Raw genomic sequence first — 23,851 nt, forward strand, 5'->3', positions numbered from 1 at the left:
CGTCACTGACTCAGTCAGCACACGTCCCCTCTGAACGCTCTGCTCAGCGAGCTGCAGAGCTGTGCTGGAGCTCAGCTTTCAGTGCACTCAGTTTGATTTCCATTCATCAGACTTGATTGGCACCATGTGACATTATATTACATGTGTCAGAAAAAACAGTAGTTGAACCTGCTCTGCTGTGCAGTGTGCAGTGTGCAGTATGCAGTGTGCAGTGTTGGTCTCAGATACTGCTGTTTGAGTATGTGCACTACATTCACAGTAAACACCCTCATTAAACGTGATGACTGGATGTTATAATAACTGTTTTTATCCATTGTTTCATATCTGATGATGTGATGTTTGAGTGTATGCTGCAGCACATAGCATCTATAGTTCATTCCTTCATATCACGGCATGCCTTTGCAGCATTTGTGCACAGTGGTGTGTAAACCTGTAAGTCAGCGTGTGTGTGTGTGTGTGTGAGCTGCAGTGTTTCCTCCTCTTACCTGCAGTCCTTTCATGCTCTCATATTACCGCTCCTCTATCTATTATCTCTTTTCCCTCTCAACACCTCCTCTCCCTCCCTGCCTCATCCTTTTTCTCTCTCTCCCTCTAGCTTGCCAAGCCAGCCGGTGTTGACGATGCACTAGCTGTTGAAAGAGAGCGTGTATGTTCGTGTGTGTGTGTGTGTGTGTGTGTGTGTGTGAGCCTGTGTGCGTGCTGTTGACAGAGCTGAGAGATTTAATTGACACCCACAGAGAGAATTATACAAGCTTCCAAATGCTCTCTATCTGTGTGTGTGTGTGCTTGTGTGTGTGTTGAAGTTTTTCTGCTACTGTGTGTGTGTTTGTGAATGCTGATGCCCACCCATGAAATCTGTGTGCGTGTGAGCAGGGTCCCTGAGTGTGTGTGTGTATGTGTGTGTGTGGAGTGTTTTTCTCAGTGTTTCTACAGAGGCAGTTCACATTCCCGATACACTCCTGTCCTCCAGTGCTCTCCTCCTTCTTCCTCTCCACTCCTCCATCTCATCTTTAATTCTTGTTTGCTGTGCTCTCTTTTATCATCCTCTCGTGGTGTTAGCTGGTGCTCTAACGCGCCCTGTAATGAAGATCTTTAATCTATTGTCTTTTTTACCACATGCTGTAATACAAACTCTGGGAATTACAACATGCACCCTGCAAGCTGTTATCTTCCTACTTCCTCTCTTTCTGATCTGATTTGCGTCTGCATTCATGGTGTTGCTTAACTTGTGTGAATGCGCCGATGCTTGTGTTATTGTTTGAGGAGCGTTACAGAATGAGTGTGTCTCATATGCATCAAAGGAGCAATTATGAATCATGAAATTATGACAGAATGTTTCATGCCTCCTCAGGTTTTTTAGTGTTTTTAACATCTTTTTCAAACCTTCGAGGGGTTTCCATGTTTTGGTTTGGACAGACCTTACTCATCATAGCAGTGATTTCACTCCCCAGTGTTCTCACAAGTGAAGGAACAAAACCTGCTCAGTACCAGATTTCAAACAAAGCCAACAACTGCCTGTTAAATGAAGTGAAGTACGAAGCAATGGATCCATTGTGCCATTACCGTCTCAGGGGCTCAAATACAGTTTTACAGCGTTTCTCTTTTACTTTGCAATTCAATTCTATTTGTGTCAAATGTCATGATTTAACCAGTCATAAAATCGTGAAGCAAGTCAGGGCAAAATCCCAGGATATATTTCTTCCCTTTCAACCCTGGAGACAAGAAACCTCAACCTCTGTTTGTTCGTTGGACTTTGCGCAATGTGCTGTTCCTAAAGTCAGAACCTTTGAGGTATGTATCAAACTACTCTCTGATTTTATATTGTAAACTTAGTCAGCCTGAATGTTTTTAAGCCCTTAGTAAAAAAAAAAGTATGGATCTTTTATTGTTGTGTTTCTTTTTTGTTTTGGTGTTCAATCATTGTGTTGCAGCCTTATGGCTAAAATACACCAGGTGTGTCTGCAGTGTGTCTCCATTCTGTTATGGCAAATTAATCAAATAGGTTTCCATTAAAATCAATGTGTCAACTTACACTGGATCTGTTCTGTCGCAGTACGTCTTTGTGGCTGGTCCGTCATGTTGCAGGTAATATGCAGCCATCCTATATTTGACAGACATGGAGCTGTGACGCATAAATTCAGCATATAGGGCATGTCGAGCAGTACAGGAAGTCGTGACCGGAAACTACCTTAAAACACCCAGGGACTTTCAAAATAAAACAGTCCGAGTCAAATCAGTTCATAATTAGCTCAACTATGATGATAAATGGACATAATAAGTGGAGCCAGAAAAAGAGTCAACAGGTTTGAGGTTTTACAGCCCAACATAAATAAAGAGAGACTTATCAATGGAGAGGGAAGAGAGGAACTTCTTGATATGTGACTCCAGCTGTCTGTCAGTCATACAGCTTGTTGGACTGAACACGCAGCCGATGTCAGGTAACAAATATAGTCAAGACCAAGCGGCAACCTCCGGTCTCAGAATATGAGACAATGCTGAAGTGCTAAATCTGCTGTTTCTGGAGTGTTCGCTTAAGGCTGGCTCCGGAAGTAGCAGAAGTCACATACACACCAAGCCAAAAAAAGCTGTTTTCAAAGCAGAAATGAACCTTTTTACAGCCTGGTTCAAAAAACGTCTCCTGTCTGAGTCGCTAATTTTACTATCAGCACTTAATGTAAGGGGGGTGAATTATTTTCTAACGTGGCCGTTCAGAGGATATTAACATTGTGAGCTCCCCCACGTGACGGCCGGCGCCCTATGGCTGTAGGCGAAGCCCTTGCCACTACTAATAAAGCCGTGTTAGCCGATGTGCTTCATTTTCTATTTCAGAAACAGATGGGTGACGTCGGTGAGACTACGTCCATGTTTTATACAGTCTATGGTCAAGACCCAACAGAATGGAGTCGCACTGCAGATGTATAGTGTATTTCAGGTGTTTTTTGTTCATTGATAATGGGACTAACCTGAATAATAAGGGTTAATAGAATAAGTTAAACTTCTGTTTTGTCACGTTAGAAAACTTTACCTCTTCTTTGAAGTGCACCTTAGAAGTTATTGTTTAACTTGATCATGGTTGAATTTGTATCTATCCATTGTAAGTTGAATTGTATCACTGTATCATATTTTTTAGATGACAATGTCAAGCAGCAGTTTTTAATGTTGATAAATGAAGTCAATGCAAAAGTTCAGCTTCTGGAGAGTCCACTGAAGGCGGTGAGATAACTATGGATATGGCTGACTGGACTGTCACAGGCACAGTTGCCGTTAGCGGGGAGACACCAGATGTGTCTCTGATTTGACTTCACACTGTTGTGTGTTGACCATGTATGGCAACTGACACAGCTGTGTGTTCAGTCTAACACATTGCAGGACCACCAGACAGCTGTAGCTGCGAGACTGAGGAGTTCCTGTGCTTCCAGCTCCAATGATATGTCTCTCTTTATTCATGTTGGACTGTAAAACCTCAAACCTGTTGACTCCTGGCAAGGCAATGCTCATCATGTCTGTCTGCCAAAAGGGAGTATAACATTAAAGTAGGACTAAAGTGTTGGTGACAGTCACAATATGCCACTATTGTGCTTTTCTAGTTTTTTTTTTTTTCTTTGCTTTTCTTTTTTTTTAAATCCCAAACTTAGAGGGAGTTATTTGTGTTTTATTTTGGACTTAATTGTAGAGGTACTGTGCTGTCTGTTCAAAATGATCTGTCACTGTGAATTGATATTTTATGTATCAAAAGCACTAGTAGTATTGGTAATCGGTATTGGAGAGCACTTAAGAGTGAGTTCTCACACTGGTATCCGTCTAAAAAAAAATGGTATTGAACGTTCCTACTCTTTGTCTTTGTATGTCGTAGAAACCCCTGAATCTTCATCAAAACGTCCATAGTTAAAAGTCTTCCAAAGTCGTCATATCTCCCTGAGATCTTAGCGAGACTTGCTGAAATGATGAGGTCATCTTAATAATTTCTAAATTGTGCATTACACATTGGAGGGTCTTAAACACAAAGGTCTGCCCCTCCCCTGACAGGCCTCCAATGGGCTGGCCAATCAGAGAGAAGGGGGGTTGTGGAGTGAGGGGTCTTAAAAAGACAGCAGCTAAAACAGTGTTTTAGTCAGGGTCTCACCAGTCTGAGGTAACCAAAAAAAAAATTTGAGCTGTGAATCATGTAAAGCTACTACGGGAGTACCAGAAGCCCAGTATAATGCTTAGGAAAAAAAATGACATAACCATCTCCATCTGTGTATGCATTGAATGTGATTCAGCCAGACAAAAATGATCTACACTAAAACTGAGCATATGTTTAATCCTCCTCTTTATCTCTCAGCTGACGCCCCGTTGCCTTTTACAGCCCAGGGAAAGCACTTTCATGCCTGATTAAATTAACATTATCGTCGGTGTGTATTTTATCCTCCAATAAGTATATGATGTGGCAAAATCAATAAGCGTTTTTGACCTTAGGTAATCCTGTGGCTATGTGTTTGCTCAAGGATGTGTTTGCTTAAGTCTATATGCAGGAACACACACACGTGATGGTGTCCCCCTGTGTTTGTGTTCCTTCATTAAAGGATTGCGTTCGTCGTCTCTGTACAGTCTGAATATTTATGTACATATCCGTCAAGATCCTGTCAAAAGAGAGACGATGAATGGACATCTGCAGGACAAAACACTGAGTCATCTGCATGAGCCATCACTAATTCTTTGTGCGTGTGAGTGTGTTTGAATCTGACTTTCAGAGTGTGTGTGTGTACGTGTGTGCCATGCAATTAAAGGATTAAAAATAATGAATTTATAAAAGATCTAAAGGAAGTCAGCCATGTTGCTGTAATGTGATTGAAAATGAGGATATATAATTGGTCGCCTCAAAGAAAGCAATTTCTCTACGTGTACATGCGGATGAATCACATCAGTAGAGGGAGTGTGTGTGAGAGGGAGTGTGTGTGTTTGAGGAGAGATATGCAGAGCGCATGTGGAGGCACCGGGTACAGTACTGATACAGATCATGAATTAATCTTCAGAATTCAGGAGTGTGATACTGTATGTGAGCTATCAAATGACAAATTTCCATATAAATTAATGTTGTGCACTTGGCCTGACAGAGAAGCCGTAGTGGTTCATTGTGATGCACGTTAGACTGTATTGACATTCTCCACTCAGTGAGAATGACGGTAGCTCCTCTCAGCCATGTGTGTTGGTATTTATAGAGGCAGATCGCTGTGACCTCAGCTTCCTATGGATCCACTTCAGCAGTGATCTGAGCCATAAGTCAGAGCGCTCTTTAAACACAGGGAGGATGCTTTCTTTCTTATGTATTATTTCGTTAGAAGAGCTGAGATCAAAGAAAGAAAAAACAGGAGAAAAAAACAACTCACCCTAGCACACGTCATCATACATTCATTTACTCCTGAACTACAAACCTTAAACACAAACAAGTTGTCACAAAAGACAATTAAAAAATTGTATTTAAAGGGGCTGTGAGGAGTTTCTAAGTGATCTTAAAAAAGTCTTCCTTCTAGATATATGCCTGATCGTAATCCACACTTTAAAATGCAATTATCAGCATCATTAAAGATTATTTCGAAATGCTACTTTCTTAGCTTCCTGATCAGGTCGAGCAGGACTGGATTGATTAGTGACACATCCAAGTTTCTATGACAACACCACGCTGGCTGACAAAGTTTAGTAGTGAGAAGAGAGATCTGTGTTTTGAGCCTGACTGTCGGACAGAAATGGTCAGAAGAGCAGAAGAAAGCTAAATGGAAGAGTGACAGAGCATGGCCTAAAAGCTAAAATACAGGCTAAAGGCTAAAGCATGAGCTAAACTGTTTGATAACATGTGTTCCAACCCACAGTCAGCAGTTATTCTGAAATGGTCTGTTCAAACTTGAGAGTCTATCAATAAAATGAAGAGTGAGGTTTTGTTAGCTCTGATTAGTAGATGACTGGCAGGACACAACCAGGATTCACTAACGTTACACATTACAGACATGTCTCAGAGTTAGGGATGGGTACTGAATTAGGTACTTTTACAGGTGCTGACCGAATTCTGTCAAAAGTACTGATTACCGATTAATGTAAAATCAAAAGGTACCATGTTTAGGTACCTAAATGCATCCTTGTGACAGTGAGGGAGTGGAAGAGTAGGAGATTGTCCATGCTGGACATGAACACAGCATTGCAAGGTTATATATTGAAGAATAAATATGTTAAATTGAAAAAAAAGTGCTGAATTATCAAACAAATTTATATTTTTTACCACATAAACACAAAAAAGTGCAGAAAATTGGTACCGTTGAGTACCGGTACTGGTTGCCAGGTACCGGGCATTGGTACTGTATCGTTTCAAATGTGAAAGGTACCCATCCCTACTCAGAGTAATGTCTCAGTGGCTGTCAGCAGCTCTAAATATAGCCAGCTACTAAACCATGGTATCATGCTTCAGACAACAGCGCTACTTAATTGTTGATAAATACCTTACCTCGTCATGTTGCATCCAGTAAAAAGTTGCCTTGAAGAAAGAAAATTAGTCCTGATCTGATCTCCTTTCATTTCCAAAACAAACAAGCACCTTGTTCAAAGTCACGTCTTTATGACAGTGTGAGTGAGACTCCTGGCCAAAAGGTGGTGCTACGGTCCAATTAAAACAAATTCTCCTTACGGCATGTTTAAAAGAGCAAACATCTATATATTTTTACAGTTAAAAAAAAGACCCTCAAATACTAATGCCGTAATTACACAATAATTTAGCTTGAAACAAACAAACAAACAAAAAATAATTTGGAACCAAATGAAAGTGTTAATCCAAGATCACGTTATTCATGGTCATTCAGCTTCTTTATTGCCCCTGAAGAAGATGACACTCCCCAACCCCCTGGGTAACTTCCTTTTAACTTTCATACTTTATTTTTTTCTAAGTCATTTTCATGCCTTTATAGAGTCAGAGGAGGGCAGTGGATGGAGTAGGAAAGGGGGTGAGAGTGGGGAGAGATAAGTGGGAAACAGGCCACAGGCTGGACTGGAACCAGGGCCACCCGCTCCAGGGCAAACCTCATGGGGCGCAACCTAGACCTCTAGGCCATCTGTGCCCCATATCTTTAATACATGGTTTGATTTTCCTGTTTTGTTACTGCCAATCCACTTCGCTCCATCCCAGCACTGGATCCGAGGGGTTTCCATTCAAGTCAATGTGTCAACTCACAGTGGACCCACACCATTGCAGTCCAGCTGCACCCCTGCTCCGGCAGGTTGCAGCAGATATGCAAGCTTCCGATTTCTAAATTTGTTATTTAGCTTGACTACAAACACAAACCTACATAGTGAGCAGAGCTGGGCCAGGAGTCAACAGGTTTGAGGTTTTGCAGCCCAACATGAATGAAGAGAGGCTTATTCGTGGAGTGGGAAGCATGGACACTCAGTCTCCTGACTCCAGCTGTCAGGCAGCCCCGAAACTTGCAAGACTGAACACACAGCTAGTGTGAGTTGATGAATGAGAGTCTGGTGAATACTGGTGTATTCTTGAGGTTTAGGCTTTTATTTTGAAGGCAGGGTTTGCCACTCATCTGCAGGACACAGAATTTAAACACATCCTGGTAAACAAGTGCTCTCTCCAACTGTGCTGCTGGACAGGATTCTGCTCCACAGAGACAGTCAGGCTCCAGCAGCATCTTAGTCTGCTTTCACATCTGTGCTCCATAGTTGTGTCTGTTACTTGACAATTGTGAGCCGTATACTCACTTCGTTACCAAGTTGTTCACAGATCTGCAGCCTGATGTGATTTAAAACTAGTGATCTGGTTGTTTCTGGTGTTGCCTTTGCGGTAAGAACGTATCACCACTGTAAAGGTTTCTGACCAATCAGATTCAAGTACTAAACACAACTTGGTGATACAAGAATGATGAAGATCAGAGAAGAATTATATGCACAGACTGTGATAAATTATACACGTCTCTGATGTTATCAGCAAATTAAAGAACCATGGTCCTGAAAGTATCATTACCTCTGGGTGTGCAGTTTTTTTTATTATTGCATTGCATTTTTTTAAAATAATAATAATAATAATAATAATTTTCATTATTTACATTATTATTACAACCTCTTCTCTCAACACATTTAAGTCCAGACAACAAACATTCCTCTTTTATTCTGCATACTACTTTTTGATTACCAATTCAAATTATTTAAACACAGATTGATTTTATTTATTTATTTTTCTTAATTTAAAAAAAGTGTTTTATGTGAATATTTTGACTAGGTTCATTTATTTTTCACAACCACAGTATTATCTGTTAAATAACAAAAATAAATAAATTTTTATTTTATTTTTTTTATCATTATTTCATTACTATTATCAATATTTATCATTGTTTTATTAATTAGATAAAAAGAATGAATTAATTATATAATTTATGAATTTATAAAGTAATGACATGAAGTGGAGAATGGAAGATTACGATTAAAAAAAAAGGTGGGTAGATGAGGCAAAGAGGAGACAGGACAAAAAGGAAGTGGAAATACCTCACATTACTTTTTTAAATGCTTTTCCTTAATTATATATTTCCATAATGCTATTGATGTAAGTTTTTTTCCACAGCTGCCTTTTATTGAAGAATTTCATTAAATACTCTTAACATGTGTTTTATTGATCTCTGTTGTACTACTTTCTTGACTTGTGTGAAGCATGATGAATTCACTTTTAGCTGAAATGTGTGATGTAAATAAACATACACCCTTTGATGACTTACTTTAATCATACATCTGAAGTTTTCTCCAAAGGATTAGATTCAGTGATGCTGACACTTCATCAATCCAAAAGTACAAAAAATGTGAATTGTGATGTAAGATACCAGCAATCTGAGAATGTTTTATGCAACAAAACTACTGGATCCAGAAGAAAGATGGTTTTAAAAATTGTATACCTCAAGGAAAACTCTGTGTTCTGACATATCATAACTTCATTCAGTTGGAATAATTCAGCCTCTCATGCAGTGGTGCAGCATGAAACCCTGTTGGTTTCTCAGATCAAAGTCCTGTTTGTTTTACTTACATGATCAGCTGAACCACCTTCAAACAACATCGTCTGCTTCTCACTGCCGCATCCCATGACTTCCCTATGCTTTCCTTTAGTCCTAATTAAAACTGCTACCGGGTAAAGTCCCTTTATGTCAACAAGGGTGTTTCCAGTCACTGGTGGATTCAAATATTCGACCTGAATAGCACGAGGGTATTAAATATAAATTACTCACACAGTACTCTTTCAATAGATGGCTACAGATAAATCCTACACTTATCCTTTAATGTGTACAGATCCAAATGAAAATAAAATAAAGAGGTCATCTAGTTTCCTTCTGTTGGTTAAACGATGAATAAGCGTTGGTCTTTCTTTGTTTATAGCTTGATGCAGCTGGAAATGTTAAGAGCAGGCAGGATGAGTTGGGGTGATGGAGTAGGACCCATTCAGTGCCCATTTATCAGCTGAAAGTGATCAATCACCAGGCTTTTAACAGCAACCAGGGACTAAAAGTTTGATTATGTTCATCGTTTGTTTTCACAGCAGATGACGCTTAAGAGCATTAGGCTCTGTCAACAAACAGTTGGCTTTTGGCTTTGTTAGCAAGCTAACCAGCCAGCATATCAACTAAGCAATGCAACCAATATTGACTGCCAGCCACAGCAAATGTTTACAAGTGCCAGTTTATAAATATGTGGATTAACCAGAAAAACTTGACACAGCTCTCTTAAGCAAAGGAAATGCATGGATAATTCAAGAGCACATAAAGAATCAAAGTTTTCAGAACAAGCCAAAGTTCAGAATGAAACTGCTAGATGTAACATAAAGTAGATTGTATAAGTGTATATTGTAGGCTTGTTTAAGTAAGTTTTGAATATTAAAAAAACAGCCTTTGTCATCTGTCAAACTTTAAGCTCAGATGAAAAGTTATTCAACATTTACAGACTCATCAGGATCAATATCCTTGATGAAGAGAGCTGCCAGGTTGATGTAATACTTCCACTTCTAATACAACACCAACAATGACTAATAGTGATATTAATAATAACATGGGTTGCTGTCAGACTTGTATGGCATGCACCTACTGAAACCTTGTGCAAACATAACACTTTTTATTATTACTATTATTATTCAGGGTGTTAGCATGCTAAAATTAAACAAGCTCAACTCAACTTCTCGAAATCTGACAAAAGTTTTAATTGGTCCAAATTCCTTCACTTCTACAGCCAAAGACTTTCACCTCTCCTTTCAAAACTCCACCCTCTCACCTTCTTCCCACTGCCATATCCTTGGAGTCATCTTTGACAGCAGCTCACCTTCTCACATTACATCAAAGGAGTCACAAAAACAGCCTTCCTCCATCTGAAGAACATGTCACGCCTTTGCCCCTCACTTTCCTTCCCTGCAGCTGAAATCCTCATCCACGCCATCATCTCATCATGCACTGATTATTGTAGCAGCATCCTTTTTGGCAAAACCACAAAACTCCTCAATAAGCTTCAATACATTCAAAACTCTACCCCCCACCTCCTCACTCCTACCAGTTCCCGTGAGCAAATCACCCCCATTCTTCAAGATCTCCACTGGCTTCCTGTCCCATACTGCATCAAGTTCAAAATCTTACTTCTTACCCACAAAGCACTCCACACCCAGGCTTCCTCATACCTTACAACCATGCTCTGCCCTACACCCCTTCCTGCAACCTTCCACTCCTCAGTCACAAACCTCCTGACCAAGCACCAAACCTGGGGGGACAGAGCCTTCTCTGTCCCTGCCTCCTCCCTTTGGAACTCACTCCCACACAAACATCTCAATGATACTGCTGACCCTTGTGCCTTCAAGACAAAACTTAAAACTCACCTATTCCGCATCGCTTTTGACTTAGAGAAACATATCCCAGTCCTGACTTTGCTTTTCACATGCACCCTTTAACTGTTTTTGTCTTTTTTTTTTCTACACGTATTTTAATGTTATTTCATTATTTTTTATATTTGTATGTGTTTTTAACTCACTCTTTATCTTTGTTAACCTTGGAAAGAGTCTTTGAGTTTTTGAAAGCGCTCTTTAAAATATTATTATTATTATTATTATTATTATTATTATTATTATTATTATTATTATCATTATTATAATTATTATTACATTATTAAAACAGCATGTAGCTAAGCCTAACCTCACTGTGTAAAATACACATATATGTATATATATGTATATATATATATATATATATATATATATATATATATATATATATATATATATATATATATATATATATATATATATATATATATATTAGGGCTGGGCAACGATTAAAACTTTTAATCGTAATTAATCGCATGATTTCCCTGATTAATCATAATTAATCGCATTGTGAAAGTGCCATAACATCTGTCATGCAAACACTAAGTCAGTACTTGTTATACAGTAATAGTTTAATCACATATTCAGTGCAAATCAAATTTACAAAATGTAAATACAAAATTAAAGCTTATTGCCACTGTCAGAGCATTAAAGTGATACTCCGGGATGGAACAAGTTGGGTCCTATCTCAAGGGTTAGGGCAGAAATTACCCCTACAGCAGTGTTTTTGTGCAGCAGAAGCCCAGGGCACTCGCATCAAATACCCAGGGCCATATTTTACTTGACCAAAAACACAAAAAACTAACTCCCACCGAAAAACTCTGATATCGGTCTGCATTCATGCTTTATTTAGAGAATTTTCAGCGCGTTGCTTTCACACAAAAAAAACGCTAAATAAGGCTCTAAGTTCTCATCGTGTCTCTTCATCCTGGCAGACTACCTGCGTTTGTTTATATCTGATACACTAAGCGGCAAGCGCCTTTAAAGGGCAACTCTGGTTTTTTGACACCTGGACCTTATTTATAGGTGTGTGCATGCTCATATACTCACTCAGACAAACATCGTGCAGCTCGGAGTCCTTCAGAAGTTATTTAGATCCAGCTGATTTTAGCCGTACTTAGCGGGGGCCACGGCAAGGGAGCTTCAGAGCAGGACATAATCTCTGCAAAATCGCTCATTTCGGCTATATTTTTTCATCCATTGCTATCCATCGTTATCACAAACACACTCCTCTTCTGTTGCCATAGGCGAACACTGTCCACAAGCGCACCACCAGTTCGCACTGAGTCGTGGACGTGCTCCTGTTAGTTGTTCTCGAACCAGCTCTTGTCTCTCTCCCTCTGCATCCTTCTTTCATGGAGCTCCTCGTCCGTGTACTCAGGCTCAAACCGGTAAGGACAACCATCAAACTCAAAGTCGTAGTCTGAAGACGGTAGACGAGCTGACTTTATGATAACACTGGCGATGGATGAAAAAATATAGCCGAAATGCCCCTCTTCTCCATGCTTGTTTTGGTTACTCATCGTGTTTTTCCGCCAATTTCACTTCCGGTCAGCGACAGACATTTACAAAATAAAAGCATGTGAGCAACATGCACTAACGTGCGATAAAATATTTAACGGCGTTAATAGATTGACGGGTTAACGCAAAATTAACATGTTAACTTGCCCAGCATATATATATATATATATATATATATATATAATAAAACTTATTATTATTATTATTATTTATTAAATTATTATAATAAAAATTAGCATGCAGCGAAGCCCAACCTCACTAAAACTGTGAAATTTCCTAAAGGGGAAAAAAGAAACACAGTCACCAACAAGTTAAGCAATATATACACTTTCCCTCTGGCTCTTGACTCTTCCTTTTTTCTCTTTGTGTTGGACTTTAAAATATTTTTGCACTGAGAATTTTTTTTCTTCAACAGAAAATCTTTTTTTATCATTTGGTCCTTGAACATAGTTTGTGCTTTACTTGTTCTGTACTCAACTGCAGTAAAATAAACTCGCATCAAGAGGAACGAATTGTTCCTACAATCAATTTTATTGAATGTTTGTGGAGGAAGTAATAAAAGGAAACTTTAAAATCTCATTTAACCTTGAAAAGAGCAATTGATAACTTGCAGCATGAAAATGTTACTGTTCATGACAGCTGTTACAGATGGTCTTTAGTCCACAGTTTTTGTCTCCTAAGTTCCTCTTGGTCAACAGAAATAGTCTTTAAACACAGATAAGGAATAGGATCTCTAAACTTAAGAAACAGATTTCTGAAGGACGTAAGCAGGATGTTGAGTAACAGGACATAAACTGATGATATCATGCACAGACACTTCTTGGAGTTGGTCCGTCACAGTGAATTAGTGACAGATTCCTGTTGGCTCCCACTATTTCAATTTCAGATAATCCATCCAAATGAGTTATATATGAACTCCGGGCTAGCAGCTGTACTAAGTGTCCCCATGTGCCAAATAAGTCATTATCGGTGCAGTCGGTGTCACAGCATTTCCATTATTAGCTCCCTGCATGTAGAGAAGCTTCAGGGTTTGTCTTTTTGACACTGTGACAATGAGAACAGTCAGTCAAAAACTTATTCAACCTTTTTAGTGACTAAACTGAAAGAGAGTTTTATGACAGCTTTAAATGAAGTAACAGAGCCACTGTCAGGAATGTTACATTTAATTGGGCAAGAAATGCACACAGTTTCTAATGTCCTCTGTTTGTGTGGGCAATCCTGCTGGAATTATAAGGAATATATTAAGACTGCAAAGTTTGACAAATCAATTTAAAGTTTAATTTGAAGGTAATATTTCACATTTGATCACAAATCGAGATCTGTCTGAATTTGAACTGCTGTTTCAAGCTAATCTTTATTTTCTGCTCCATGCAGCTCTTTCATCTGCCTCTCACTGGCTCTTGAAGAGGCCTTTGGCTTTAGCACCTCTCTGCAGTACAGCATCTAAAATTATAACTCTCAAAGTGGGCCAAAGAGATTTAGATTCCACTGCACTGATGTGTAGGTGCCCTGGTGCTGAGGTAGAAAGTCTTCATGTTGTGCTTCATGTATTGTGAGTCTGTTTCATGAAAATCTGCAAGGATTACGATCGCAGCAGGTGTGCTTTGGATTCTTGATGGTTCACCTGTCACTTTGCAGTTTAATTCTGTCGTTATTGTCTTCACTTTTAGCAGCAAGAGCAGTTTTTGGAGCAGCGAGAACCTTTAGCAGGAGAACAGAAGTGTTGTGTTTGTCTGACTGTCAGAAATGCTGCATTCACTCCTCTGTCTGATTACAGTCAGCCAGCAGGCACCAAGGCATGAAATGGAACTCTGTTGTTGCCACAGTCCACTTGGTTTGAAAAGGGAACACAGAGTGTTAAATGTATTCAACTTTAGCTGAAAATAGCATGATTTGTTTCGTTGATTACAAAAAGACGGGGTATTAAACTCTACAAATGCTGGAATTGGAATTCATTGACGTGTTTTAATAAAAATGTTACACTGCAATTCATAAAAAAACAAACACACTCAGACAAAAGTGTTGGTACCCTACTGTTAAACAGAAACACTGACAATTGTCACTTAAATCACTTGAAACTGATAAAGGTAATGATGAATAAAAACATTACTGGAAATATAGCTATGAAAATCAGACGTTGTTTCTGAATTGTGGTTTGAAAAGACTGTGAATGTTTCTAAGTGATCTAGGAAAAGTCCGCCTTCTATATTGCCTGATTGTAATCCACACTTTAAAATGAGATTATAAGGCACCAATTTTGAAATGCTACTTCCTAGATTCATGGTTTAGTTGAACAGGACTGAATTGATTTAAGTCACGTCCAAGTCTCTATGACAACACCGCACCAACTGACAAAGTTTAGAAGAGAAAAGAGAAATCTGTGCCTTTCTCTGCTGAAAACAATTTCTGTGATTAATTTTGTAGTGATGGTGGACACTGGAGCCTGACTGTCAGACAGAAAAAGGACAGAAGAGCAGAAGAAAGATAAACAGGAGAGAGATACAGCCAAGCTAAAGGCTAACACATGTGCTCAACTGTTTGTGCTGATGTTGATTCTAACCCACAGTCAGCAGTTATTCTGCAGTGGTCTGTTCAAACTTGAGAGTCTATCAGTAAAATAAAGAGTGAGGTTATGTTAGCTTTGCTTGGTAGATGACTGGCAGAACATAGCTAACCAGGATTTACTAATGTTACACATTATGGACATGTCTTAGACCACCGGGCTGAGAGTAACGCTAAATGTAGCTGGCTGTTGCGTTGTCACGTTTCAAACAATAGTGCTTACTGTTGATGAATGCCTTATCGTTTAGCGTCATATCTGGAAAAAAAAGTTGACTTGAACAAAGAAAAGTAGTGTTAAAAACAAAATCAGATCTCCATTTGTTTCCAGAACAAACACACCTTGTTAAGAGCCGCGGTTTCAGAACTGTGTTTGCACCTCGGGCTAAAAGGTGGCCCTTCAATCACCTATAAACAGATCATCTTCAAAGTCTCTTTAACAGAATTATTCTAAAGTTTTAAGTTTTTTCAGTGACCACTGAGTTTCTCTTTCTTCAAAGGAAGGTTACCAACAAATTTGTCCACGTTTGCAACATCAAATCATTCATTCATTCTTCCCAGCTGTCATTGGGCGAGAGGTGGAGTACACCCTGGGCTGGTCGCCAGCCAATCACAGGGCTGACACAGACACTGACAAACATTCACTCACATACTCACAATTCACCACATATAATTACAAACACATTTCAGGAAAGCCAAACAAACGCCAGCACTTAATAATAAAACACAAAGTAGATTAAACAGTACACTCAGTAATGAGGGTCTATTGGAAATGTGCCCAAATGGGCTGATGATCCTGATGGTTAAGCTAAGTGCTGATAAATTTCAAGCTAATTTGAAAGTTGAAATTGCAGGAGTTAATCATTTCTGCATTAGTTGACTGTGTAGCCTCTTTTTTTTTTTTTTTTTTTTGAGAATTATAACTTCAGAGACTAAAAAAAAAATCTGTATGTATTTAAGTGGAAGCTTACACACAAACCCTGCAGCCTCCCACACGCCCCATTGTTACCATTATCACATCAGAAGGGCTCTGTTAGCAAAGACTTGAGATAAAACATATTGTGGCGGACAGAACAAACTTAAGTTTTTATTGTAAGAGTGTATCTGTAACTCCATGAAAAAACCCCAAACAAAAGGAGAAGCTGGCCTTTTTTTGTTTTTTTTTGTGTGTAGACTATGTATACCAATGAAATCACTGAACTTCTGTATTTTCCGGCCACTTTTTCTCTTTCTGGGACTCTTTTTTCTTGCTCAAGGCTAATCCCCAGCTCTGACTGTGGAACCAGGTCAAACAGAACAGGCATCCCCATGCTTTATGGTGTATAGCTTTGTGAGTGACACATCCCCTTCCACACTGTCAGTGCATTAATATCTATTATGGACTGTCCGTCCTCCAGCAATGTCTCCAAAGTAGGTGAGAAAGTAAGTCAAGTTTTTACTCTATTCAAAAGCAGAGGTCAAAAAGTGCCTCGTGATAAAATATTGAAGTGCAAAACAAAAAGTTCTTTTGCTTTTAGTTTCTGCAGGAGATTGTTCTAAATATGCTTCAAAAGGGCAGACCCAAACCAGGTTTTAGTCTGGTACAAGACTTAATCACAGACTAGGTAACACATGGGGTTAGATTCCACTGCAATGTCACTGATTTAGTTTTGAAGCCCAGGTGTAGATGGGGCTGTATTGGAAAAAGTTAAAGTCAACAAAGTTTTATTCAGTTTTTTGTCCTGCTGTGTATGTAGTCCCCAGTGTTTCTATAGCCAGCATCAAGCAGAATCTCCAGGCACTTCAGTTTTTAGCACTTCAGCTTCTAGTTTCCTAGACTAGGTGATGCCACCTGGGCACAAGCACTGTGGAAGTTTTTAAAAAAGAAGTCAATACTGGGACAGTCCAATACCAAAGATGTGCTGCAGCTTAAATATAGCAGTCAGCTGTCTCTCACCAACCTACTTGTAAGCAAAGGCATATCAGACTGTCACCCTCCAGTCTATTAGCACATGAAGACATCAAAATCTGTCCCTCGACTGTCCACTGGTGACAAAACCATAAAACTTTGCCCTCTTGAAGAGTTGGTTGACATGCATAGTTTGTTTAAGGCCAGCCTTTGGAGACACCTTAACGGGTGAGGAAGCTGAGCTTGGGCCAAGCAACCATAGTACAAGACTGCTGTGTAAAAAGAAAAGGTCAAAAACAACAAGGTCAAAAAACAGGAAAAAAAAAACAACTTTAAATCTTAAGTGTCTTTCAAGGGCAATTTGGTTTGCAACAAAAGTTTGAGCATACATTCATACAACCCTGACATGAAGCGTATAAACAGATACAGCACACCGTGCCTAAACCATCAGATTCACAGCTACATGTTTGTCTTCTACCTTTGCCTGATCCCCAAATGGTACCCCAGAAGACACTCAGAAATTGGAAACCATCGTAAACCTTCAAAATTTGCCCAAGGAAAGAGGCTTCTGTTGCCCAAACTCTTGTTACCCAAATGAGGGCAGCCAATTTACATGTGGTACAGAAAGGAGGCCTAACACCAGGGTACAAAAGAAGCTGCCCCACCCTCAGTGGACAGTTGAGTTCAGCGTAGGGAGATTGGAGTTGGCTGGTTCTCCGCAGACATTTCATCCCACTTTGTTCTAAATGGCTTGCTTTGAGTGAAGTTTTTGGATTAAAGCTGGCAGAACTCTTCTGCTGATTGGACTATGCTTCTTCTTCTTCGTCTTCTTCTTCTTCAATAGTTTAAAAACAGGGTCTTAGAAAATTTAGTTATGAAGTGTTCAGGCATAGGGATTCGAGGCCCAGACAGACCAGGCCTGCAGGAGGCCGTAACACCCAAAAATAAATAAATAAATAAAAATAAAATAAAAATCTATTAAATAAAATAAAATAAAATAAAAATATACCAAAAAATAAAAATCGAATTTAAAAAAAAGGTTACATCAGCAGCACACCCTGATCGAAGGACTACAGAGTCCTGCTCAGCCTCAGCAGACCTCTAATATAAGCCGGACCCTGAGCATGCAACAATCTTGACACAATACAAACTCAGAGATGTAAAGGGAAGCCAGGACCAAGTCTTATTTAAGCACTGGTACCCTCTATGTACCCTCTCATAGTTTAACAGGGTAGAAAAGAGGGAGGACTTAAAAAGGGTCATTTGTGAGCTTCAGCTGATCTATAAAACCAGACACATTTCTACTCGTCTTTCCACAGCGACACCAGAGTGACATTATCCTCTTCAAACTCCCATCAAGACAACAAACAAGCAAATCCACCAGATTAAAATTCACTTAGCTTGTTAAAAAGGGCATTGAAACAAATGTCAACACAAACAGTTTGTTTATATCATCCAAAAAATAGTATCTGAAGCCATTAGAACCTTACTTGCTGTAATCTAAGAACAGTTAGGTCAGTCAGAGGGGATTTATGGCTCAAAAAAACTTTATTACTGGCCAAAAATAAGATCTGGGACTTCATTGGAAAATCAGCTTGAGCAGCTTTGGTTTGTAATAACCTTTCGATTTGTTTTCAAAACTTTATAAAGCATTTTGTTCCAGGGAAGACAGGCTGTGAATCATGAATTTGAGACATGAACACTTTAAATATTTCTGTCTCAAAATTTCTAAGGACCTTTGGAGGTCAAACAATTACAACAGATAGTATATCATTCTAGAGATAAAACACTGAGCTATGCAAAACACTTATCAACTCCCAATTTGTTTTCAGTTTCTACAGTACTTACTTAATTAGAGTCTGTACTGTCAGATGTAGGATTCAGGCTTTTTATCTTGTTACAGTTTATGCTTAAGAGCACTCAAGCCCATGATGAAAGTCCTCTGAATAATGGACCTCAGTGTCCTAACAGTATAATGATTTCCCTCTTTCAGCTTCCAACAGAAATTACGGGAGAAAAAAAGCCCTTTTTGTGCACCAGTGGCCTTTGTAGATGTCAATCTGTAAGCCTTTTACAGACACCCGGCACCTTGTTTCTCTCAGCAGCTCACATCCTACAGCCACATTTCCTGAAACATGTTGTTTTTCCTGTGAGCATAATAACATGATTCAAAAGTCAGAGACGCTGTTTGTCGTCTGTCCCCCTGAACAGCAAAACAGTTCATCTGCTGAGAGACACGGTGGTGTCATATTTGCACAGTAAATACAGCCGACTATGGAGAACACGTCTTTTCAGATGTTGAGTCACGCTGTCTGTAAGACTGGAGACACACTCTAATCCTTACTTAAAGCAGATTAGTCAAGACAAAAATGCTCCGAACAGACATTTTATTTTCTGATGGATGTTTGAAAACTAATGGTCTGATCTTCCACTGAAATACATTAATAGTTATTATCAAAGTGATGTGTAATACAATTTTAAAGCCCTCATTTCTGTGATGTAAAAATACATTAACAGTCGATGCTGGATAGACATTAGGAATCAAATACCAGTCAGGGTCCAAGAGGCTGACACTCTCCCTTCTTTTTAGAATTGGCTTAAAGCTTTCTTTGTCTGAGGGCGGCCGCGAGTGATCCGTATTTTAGTTTTAAGTACCTAAAACACCAGAATATTGATTGACAACTTTCAGTGGATTGTGCACATCTCAAACATTTTTAGATTATCATGACATAGTTATCTGATAAGAATATTTGACACATAAAAATGTATAAAACAAAACTAAGATGCATTCTTGGGGGCATCTGTGTTGTGGGCAGCTGAGTCCATCCAATCCCCTGTCTCCCCTGCTCCACACCGTCTTGGCCATGGTCCCACCTCATCCTTCCCCACTACCCCTCTCACGTCAGCTAGCTGCTCAGCTACTGAAGAGTCATGGAGCCAGAGAAGACCGAAACCAGAAAGCTATTACTGTTACCCTCCACTGGAAAGGGAAGAAAACAAAAAAGTTTTGAGGAAAAGATTGACACTGAGATAGCCAGAATTTTTGTTGAACAGGTAATGAGTTTGTTTACCACAGTGGGAGATGTCAGCTGAATAACTCTGGTTAGTCTGTGCCTATACTGGCTAATGACTGAACGCTGCTGGTCGGAATGGGTTGGCTCTGTCAATGGATTTTAGCATAAGTTAGCCACACATCTTTAGCATTGTATACTGAGCTGGTGAAGACATGCCAAGAAAGGTAAAGCCTCGCCCACTGTTGGTTCTGCTCTGATCAGCTGGCTGTGGCAACGCCAGACCTGCTTCGCCGGCTAATTTATGGTTTGATCGTGTCAGTCCAAATAAAAAAGCTACCACTGTGTGTTACAAGGGGGATGACTGTCGTGTTTGTTACATTTTCTGCCTCTAGTGGCTTCTTGCTCTGTCGGAGGCAGTGTGTAGTTAGAAGGCAAGGTAGGGCAATACGAGCTGGGGGGCGGGATCTTGGAACATGGAGGGGAGGGCAGAGTAAGGTTGCGTTTTTCAAATGTGTCTTATCAGCCAAAGTGGGTTTCAGATTGTAGACCATAGCTTTAAAGGTGTTCCTGATGTTTTTTCTCATCTCTGTATTTCTGGTTGTCAAGAAAAGCAAAAAATGTGATAGCTAATAGAAATTGGTGATGGTGAGTAATTCATTCAAGAACTTGTCGTATCAAGGAAATTTTTAATTAAAGAGGATCAAGCATTGAGCCCTGAGGTACTCCATATCATATTGAATACACTCCTAAATCTACATGAAAAAAGAAAAAAAAAAAAAAACTTCTTTGTGTTGAAAGTCCAAAGATGTATAAGGTCAAACAGGTAAACCATATACTTTCTCTGTAAGTAAAACATAAAATTTAGCAATAAACGTTTTCATTTATACACATCAATAGTCTGACTCCTCACACTTACTTCACTTTTTTCCCAGTTAAATTCGCTTTCTCCCTAGTCATCTATACCCCCCCCCCTCCATTTTTTTAACATCTCCTTGCAGTGTTCATTTTTCTACAGCAATTCTTATTTTTTTCCCCTTGTCTTAACCCAGAGTGTCCAGTCTTTACTGCAATGTCCTTATTATCTTCTCCCTGTCTCCAGTTTACATGGGTTACTTGTTTAACTGTAACAAGGGGGCTCAAAAAGAGACACTCACACTATCAGGCTCAATGAGGGTGATTGTTTAGGAGTTATTAAATCAAGTCAATCACAGCTGGCTGTCATCTCAATGTGGACAGAGGTGGAGGTAAAAAACACTGTGGTGGCTCCACCAATCAGAGACGTTCAGCTTGAGGGTCCTGACTTTTAAGGTTCCTGGACATCAGGTAGGGCTGCTTGCAAGGTTAAATTTAAGCCTGGTTTCCACCAAGCAGTTCAGTTCATTTTTTTTTTTCTTTTGGTACGGCACACATTTTGAGGCATTTGTTTTGACACTGTACCCTTATGTTGGGCGCCAGAGATACCGATCCAACCCCAGAAGGTGGAGCTAGAAACACTGCAGTCCATTGATTGGTCGAAAGAATTGTCACTTACGGTGCAACAGCAGGTTCTGTATTTATCCTCATGGTACACAGTCTTCTCTGAAACAAAGCTTGATTGTAACAAAGAGCCACATGCCAATCAAAAAAGTAGACAAATTGCTGGATGTCTTCCATCGTTGCTCTATTTACTGTGCCGCATTTTTCTTCTTCTTTGGATTTATTAGCGGGGTACACTGTGTCACACTGCCATGCTGTCACGCTGTTATGTAATCCACGCTGCTATCAACATCTGGCTTACACAATGCCTACCAAGAAGGGCACAGGTGGCCCTAGAACTGCAAAAAAGGATCCAACTCGTACCAAACTGTACTGATCCAAACCGCGCTGCTTGGTGGAAACAGGGCTTTACTACCCCAGAACCAAATTCAGTCCCAAGTTCCAATGCCCGAAAGAGGAATGTTCCTGTTGTCAAAATGCAGTTTACTTGTAGCAGCAAAAAGAAAAACTCAGAAGACTGAAATGTAGTTGTTTCTACCATATTTTGATGTGTGCAACTTGATGAGTCCATTAGCTTTTTTTACGATGAGACTGATACAAACATGTCTTTGTGTGCTCTGTGATAAGCCTGAATAGGCAGAGGTGAAAATGTATTCATCTATTGGCTTTACAGCTGCCTTAATGACCGACCAAAACATCTATAAACACAAACCCACTGTGTTGTCTCCCTGTAGCCATAGCAACTCACTGTCACTCCAGCCTGTGTGCACAGTGCTGCAGGAGAAAGAAAGAGACAGAGAGATATGCTGCTGTGAGAGAAGCCGCTGACTGAGACGACTCAGAGCTGCATGCTGAGGAATAAATTACGATATAATAAACGTGTGTATATTTCTCGCTTTTCCCCTGGTGGTCTGAATAATCCAAGATAAGATAGAAGATGAGATAAAGCTTTATTGATCCCCAGCGGGGGATTGGGCTGTTGCAGCAGAGCAATGACAGAAATAAGTTCATATAAGTAGAGAAAGTAAAAGGAATTAATAATTGATGTCTGACACTAAAACAAGAAAGGAATACACAATAAAAGAAAACTCACCAGAGCACAGGGAAACTAAATTACACGGTAAAATGACAGTGTTGTGAAAAATAGCAGCAGAGTCAACAAATCTATAAACAGCTTTCCTACAGTTGTTGCTTGCTCGTTTTATACATAATGCCACTCAGAGATCCTGGAGAGTCACTCAGGCTGGCACTGCAGATAACGTTACAGTCTGCCCTGGTTTTACCCTCTCAACTGGTCCTCAAAAGCTGTCGACTGGCTCTTTTTGTCAAAGGAAAGTTACTCAAAGTATCTTAGAAGTTCCAGAAGTTTCCAAATTTAATGAGAAAGTCAGAAAGTTAGAGATACGGTGTGGAATTACTCCATGAGAATAGTGACTCCAGTGTTCTGCTTGGCTTTGCTGCTTTTTGATATCTGTGCAGTTGCATAAACTTAAAGAGGGGGTTTCATGCTCTCCCTTATCAACATGGATATAAAGAAACAATGCTGGATGTTCACACAAACCAGATTTTCAAACTGCTACAAATTCATCTGTTGTAAAAATCCCTGAATCTGTCTGTAAACAGATTAAAACAGTATATTTAAAAAAAACACACACAAGACCTCCACAAGATCATCTCAAAACCTTCTTGAGATTTGAAATAATGGGGTCATCACGTAAGGATCACTGGTTCCTAACACAGTGGAGGGGCAGGTTGCAAACATGGGCAGCAAAGACAGTGGCAAAAACAAGGTGTTTCAGAGGCTGGAATAAGGGTTTTCTAAAACACCAGTGTGAAAAATAGGGATTTTTTGGGGGGATCATCCAAAGCCACTAATAGGGCACCAGCGAGACAGTATAGCCCCATTTCCACCAAGATGTCCAGTATAGATCAGCACGGTTTGGTACGGGCTAGCTCGGTTAAGCCTGGGCCCTGTTCTACAAAGCAAGTTCAGCCTAGCGAGATAGCCTTGGAGCTACCTCGCTGAACTGAGCGCGGTAGCCGGCGGTCTCGCTACACGGTTTTACGACGCTGGTTATCAACCTCATAAGTGGATCCAGCTAGGCAATGAGCGCGTGCACACATATAAGGCGGAGCCCGCTGCATCTGACCAATCGCGAACATGGAGCAGTCTGGAGCGTCAGAGCAGGCCGGAGAGAGAAGGACCACATACTTCACACAGGAGGAGCAGGAGGTGATCATGAGGAAGTATGACGAGGTGAAACATGTAATTAACGTTAAAACAGACACCGTCGCCGCTGCTAAAGCACGGAAGGAGTGCTGGCAGAAAATTGCTGACAGTCTAAATGCGTAAGTGTAGCGCAAAAAAAATCTTTTGTGCCATTATCATCCTGAACATGCACTTTTACTGTAACATGCACCATACCTAATTTATTTCTTAGATGAATTTATTCACTTGTTCATTCCTATTGTGTTTACATTTTTTGTGTGATATGTAGCCCACATGAGCCCTACATGAATTCCTGT

This window comes from Halichoeres trimaculatus, unplaced genomic scaffold (genome assembly GCF_033239565.1).
Source record: "Halichoeres trimaculatus isolate MK-OKI-2021-1 unplaced genomic scaffold, fHalTri1.1 fHalTri1_scaffold_7, whole genome shotgun sequence".
Taxonomy (NCBI): Eukaryota; Metazoa; Chordata; class Actinopteri; order Labriformes; family Labridae; genus Halichoeres; species Halichoeres trimaculatus.